Consider the following 6,608-nt stretch of genomic DNA (forward strand, 5'->3'; position numbering starts at 1 on the left):
TGTTTTATGTGTGCATGCGCGCATTTGCTTTATGTGTGCATGCGCGCATTTGTTTTATGTGTGCATGCGCGCATTTGTTTTATGTGTGCATGCGCGCATTTGTTTTATGTGTGCGTGCGCGCATTTGTTTCATGTGACATGCACACATAAAACACACGCACGCACGCACACATAAAACAAACGCGGACGCACACAAAACACACGCATGCACACACAGACATGCACTGACACACGCACACACACGGTGACATGCACACATAAAACACACACACGCACGCACACGCAGACACACACTGACACATGCGCACACACACCAATGACATGCACACAAACGCATAACTACACATCACAAACAAACCTATAAAACCCGCGTTTGTTTTATGTGTGCGTGCGTGCGTGTGTTTTATGTTTGCATGTCACCGTGTGTGTGTGCGTTTGTCAGTGCATGTCTGTGTATGCATGCGTGTGTTTTATGTGTGCGTGCGCGTTTGTTTTTTGTGGGTGTGCGCATTTGTTTAATGTGTGCGTGCGTGTGTTGTGTGCGTGTGCATTTGTTTTATCTGTGCGCGCGCATTTGTTTTGTGTGCTCTTGCGCCTTTGTTTTGTGTGCGCGTTTCTTTAATATGTGCGTGCGCGCATTTGTTTTATGTGTGCGTGCGCGCATTTGTTTTATGTGACGTGCGCGCATTTGTTTTATGTGTGCATGCGCGCATTTGCTTTATGTGTGCATGCGCGCATTTGTTTTATGTGTGCATGCGCGCATTTGTTTTATGTGTGCGTGCGCGCATTTGTTTCATGTGACATGCACACATAAAACACACGCACGCACGCACACATAAAACAAACGCGGACGCACACAAAACACACGCATGCACACACAGACATGCACTGACACACGCACACACACGGTGACATGCACACATAAAACACACACACGCACGCACACGCAGACACACACTGACACATGCGCACACACACCAATGACATGCACACAAACGCATAACTACAGATCACAAACAAACCTATAAAATCCGCGTTTGTTTTATGTGTGCGTGCGTGCGTGTGTTTTATGTTTGCATGTCACCGTGTGTGTGTGCGTTTGTCAGTGCATGTCTGTGTATACATGCGTGTGTTTTATGTGTGCGTGCGCGTTTGTTTAATGTGGGTGTGCGCATTTGTTTAATGTGTGCGTGCGTGTGTTGTGTGTTGACACGCGCAAGCATTGACGCACATTGACACACGCGCAAGCATTGACGCACATTGACACGCGCAAGCATTGACGCACATTGACACTCAAGCGCATATTGACGCACGCACACGCATTGACACGCACGGGCGCATTGACGCACATTGACACGCACGCGCGCATTGACGCACATTGACACGCGCGCAAGCATTGACGCACATTGACACGCGCGCAAGCATATTGACACACGCACACGCATTGACACGCACGCAAGCATTGACGCACATTGACACGCGCGCAAGCATTGACGCACATTGACACACGCGCGCATTGACACACATTGACACGCACATGACAATGGACGTGAGGTTCTGGTCTGCAGCCCACATCTGTGTATCGGATAGTCTGTCAAACATAAAAATGTAAACGGTTAGACTTTTATGATGCAATATACGAGGAACTAACTAAACATATACTGTACACACCTCCATGATGATTGCCTTTCTCAAGTGGCTTTGTATGTGCTGTTGGGTTTTGTCCATCTGTGCTGGTCTGAATTTGGTGACCTCACAAAAAGGGCAGTGAAAGAACAAGCAACACTGACGGCTGTGGAGTGAAGTACATCCTCAAACCTGGCTGATGTTTAACTGATCAGCCATTTATGAGATTAATGAAAGCTTTGACAGAAACTGTTTTCTATATCACAGACTAAGCTACACACACAGGCAAATGAAAACAGCCAGAAATATGTTATGTTCACTGAACACATCATTTATGAACACATTTTTCATGTTGTATAAAACTCAAACATTCTATTGAATGACTGAACAATCTACTTTAATATCCTCGTGTCCAATTAGTTCATATTCAACGTCTGCTATCTCTGGTCTGTTTATCTGGATTCTTGTCACGGGGGCAGCAGCTTCAGCAGAGAGGTCCATACTTTCTTCTCCCCAGTTACATCGTCCAGCTCTTTCTGGAGGACCCCCCTGTGTTTCCAGCCCAGTGGAGGAACATGCTTCTTCAGTGTGTTCTGGGTCTTCCCCGGGTTCTACCATCAGTGGAACATGTTCCACTTCATCAGACTTATTCTCAGATGAATAAATTGATCTAAGACAAGAAAAAAATAAGTCAGTTTAGATTAAAAAAAAAGCTCAAACTAATTGAAATTCTCACGGATGCTCCGTTGAATCCATACATTCATTCATTCCCACTGCCACCTCCTAATAAGAAATAATGATCGTTTCTCTGATGCACAAATACTGCAGTGCTGAAGATATTAAACCAAAATTGACATTCATTTTAATTGTACAAGTGATGACATTTGCAAAATTAATCAACATTACATTTAAACATTAAATCACTTTGATAAATGACTAAAAAACATTCTTACATACCTTCCTTCTTCTCTTGAACTCTTTTCCATCTGGTTAAGGAGAAAAATAATTCAAGGAAATGACTCCAGATAAACACAAATCAATATAATAATGTGATTTTTATGAATGCATTTGTTTTTTACCTCTTTTTCTTTTTTTATACCAATAAACTACAGAACATGTGATCAGTAGAACGATCACAGCAACAATAATTCCAGCCACTTCTCCTGGTGTCAAACCTTCTCGACATACAGAGTCAGAAGAAATAGTTCCTTCTCGTAGATATGTTGAACATCTACAAAGACAAGTGGAGACAGTTTAGAAGAAAACATCTGGAGCAAACATTTGTGAAGCTTCACTCACTGTTTGTGATCCTGACATGACGTGAACGTTCCATTTGAAAATGTTCCTTCACTGCAGGTTCCACACTCAGTGTCTGTGGAGGACGTTCCTGTGAAGAACATTGTGTGTGTCTTATAGTTTCTGCACTCTTGCATTTCACATGTTGGATGTGAAACTCGCCTGCTCTGATGATGAACTGTCCTGGTTCACATGTGGAGTGTTGCTGTGCTGCCACACATGTGTCCACTGAGCCGTCCACACAGAAAAAACCCTCCAGAGGTTCACACTTGGTGTTTGCTGTGAAGGTACAGGATCTGATCTCTCTCAGTCCTGTTAGTCAATAACAAATTCTACATCACATCTACATACTGACCAACTCATCATTCTAGTGAAGAACAAACTTTACCTTCAGTACAGACGAGACACTTGAAACCATGTTTCTCTCGGTTCAATTTGTCCATGTAAGTTCCATCATCACAGACAGTGCAGGACGGAGATGGAAATTCTGTGCAATGAACATTGACTCTGAATCCTGTGAGAGAAATAAATAAATGACACATTTGAGTGACGTTTTACATCAAGACTCCTGACAGTTACTCTTATAAGAAAAAAGGTCAACATTTAAAATAGGCAGAATACATTTGATAGAATCAACATACAAGTGTCATGCTTATGTTCTTTTGTTTTATTTTGAAGGTGGTTTTCCTTTTTCATGTGTCCTGTGTTTTGAGTGACAGACGCTGGCAGGTGCGCGGCTGGGGATGATGGAGTGGCGGGTTCTTCCCATTGATAAGGAGCGTCTCTACCCGGAAGAACTCGCCAGAGTATTGCGTTTCCAGACCAGGTTGGCTGTCCTTTCGATCTCGCTCCTCGCCTTTGAATCACAACTGGATAATCCTTTGGATACTCCTGACGTTGTCAGCACTTTTATTTACTCAAGTGAGTCCTTTTGTCTTTTTGTTTTAGTTGCTGTTGGGACCCCGATCTCCAGAAGTGCCCTGCCTTCGCCCCGAGTGCCTGTTTTGTTTTTTTGTTCCTATTACGGACCGCTCTGGATCTATATAAGATTTTTTTTTCTGAATTTTTCCTCCGTGGATTATTTAGAAGATAGCTGGGAAGGGCGACAGGTCTTGATACCTTCACTTAAACTTAGCGTTACATTTACCGATGTCAATAAAATGAAAAGAGACTTTAATAAACCACAACATGTACCTGTGCTCCTTCCAGCTGGACACTCAACATCCTTATCCTTCAACAGTGGACACTGTGACGTCACTCCTTCAACATCCTTATCCTTGAGAGAAAAGATCATTTAATATCAGATGATTTTTGAGAATCTATCAGTGATAGTTTCGTAGATTCTTCCGCGTCTGACCGTTATAAACCTCCTTGTAGGTGGACAACGCATGCGCAAATGCGTGGTTGATTTCCAACCTCGTGTACTGTACTGACACTAATAGAATGTTTTTCCATCATATTTGTCCATCATGATGAGTGCCATGGATCATACATGAACACACATGTTTAATGATAAATATTTGTTACCAGAGAACAATTGTTTCAACTGTAATGAAGCATACATGTTTGATATTTACCAATTAGTGTTAAATATTAGCTATATTGATGTTTGAGATAAAATGGGGACCCTTGAAATAAAAAGAAAGACCCACACTGTTAAGTCTTTCTGTAGGTTTGTTTATTGGACATAATAAATCGTTTTAGCAACACTAGAGGGCAGCAGAGAGTACAAGTTGCTTTGCGTGCAGGTGGAGAGACAGGACGAGCTAATGAGATCACCTGTGCAGGTGAAGCTTCTGTCTACAGAGCATGACTACAGCCAAGGTAATGTTAAACTCTTCTGTTAAATTGTTCTCATTTGGAGAGAATATCTAAGGATTATGGACATAAACTTGCAGTGTGACTGCAGTTCACACTTTTAATGATGTCGTCGTTGTAAATCTAAAACGTCCCGAGAAAGTAGAATTCTAGTGTTTCTGATCCCATCATGCAGGGAATAGCAGGTTTGATATAAATGTACATGAATTGATTCATTAAAGATATTATTACATTTGTCTCTTTTAACATTAAGACTTCATCACAAAGTATCATTTCTGGAGATGATTTGACTTCAATGTTGACAACAGTTTATACTGAGTGGATCTAGTATAACACTGACAGACCCGGCTGCAGAAAAACATTTAAGGGGGGGCATTACATTTTTTCAGGGGGGCAAACTTTTCAACCTAAAAACGTATTGGCTTCAGGCTGAACAATGGCTCTGGGACGACTCGCACAGTACAGAGAAATAATTCTCCCATTACTAAAAAGTGACGGTTGATCCCAAAATCTAAAAAAACAACTAACAACCAACAACAAAGTTTAGTGCTGTGTCCATGTATTAAACTAAAGCACCACAGCTTCACTTCTACTAAAACATAAGCACTGAAGTCAACCTGAACACTGGATTGAACATCAAATAAGTTTTCATCTCATTGAACAAAATCATGGTAGGTGTGATGTGTGATCTGTTTGATACTTGATGAAGCCCAGTTGCTGCACATTGGCGCACGCATTGACGCACATTCTTCTTCTGAGAGTTGTAACACAGCGTCTCTTAACTGTTGAGCATGGTCCCGTCGTCTCGCACCAACGTCCATCTCCTCACTTTCGCTCTTCACTTTCCCGTACATACCGGGGACGTTCGTTAGCAAAGTTCGTTGCTAATAACCGTTAGCTTCGCCTCAGGAGCAGGTCCGAAAAAGTCGCTTCTGACACCAATGTAACGTTTGGTCCTCCACACATGACCAGACGGTTGTCTTGCACAGATATTGTTTCTTTGTTCGCTGTACTCACAGAGAGGTTATTGTTTCGGCCACAACCAACGCCGCTCGTTCTTCACACCACTAGTTGAACGCGAAATCTCTCTAACAACAACTGCGCATGCGCACAGACTCACCTTCTTAAAGTGCCCGCAACATTAATGAACAGAACAAACAGGATCGTTACAATATATATACAGTATATACACACACACACGTCTATACACATACACACATATACATATACACACACACACGTCTATACACATACACACATATATATACACACACGTCTATACACATACACACATATACACACATATATATACACACACGTCTATACACATACACACATATACACACACACACGTCTATACACATACACACATATACACACATATATATACACACACACGTCTATACACATACACACATATATATACACACACGTCTATACACATACACACATATACACACATATATATACACACACGTCTATACACATACACACATATACACACACACACGTCTATACACATACACACATATACACACATATATATACACATACACGTCTATACACATACACACATATATAAACACACACACGTATATATATATACACACACACACACACACACACACGTCTATACACATACACAAATATACACACACGTCTATACACATACACACATATATATACACACACGTCTATACACACACATATATACACACACACACGTCTATACACATACACACATATATATACACACACGTCTATACACATACACACACATATATACACACACACGTCTATACACATACACACATATATGTACACACATATAAACACACGTCTATACGCATTGACACACCCGCACGCAT

The sequence above is a fragment of the Callionymus lyra genome, unplaced genomic scaffold (genome assembly GCF_982586985.1).
Source record: "Callionymus lyra unplaced genomic scaffold, fCalLyr1.hap1.1 HAP1_SCAFFOLD_30, whole genome shotgun sequence".
Classification (NCBI taxonomy): domain Eukaryota; kingdom Metazoa; phylum Chordata; class Actinopteri; order Syngnathiformes; family Callionymidae; genus Callionymus; species Callionymus lyra.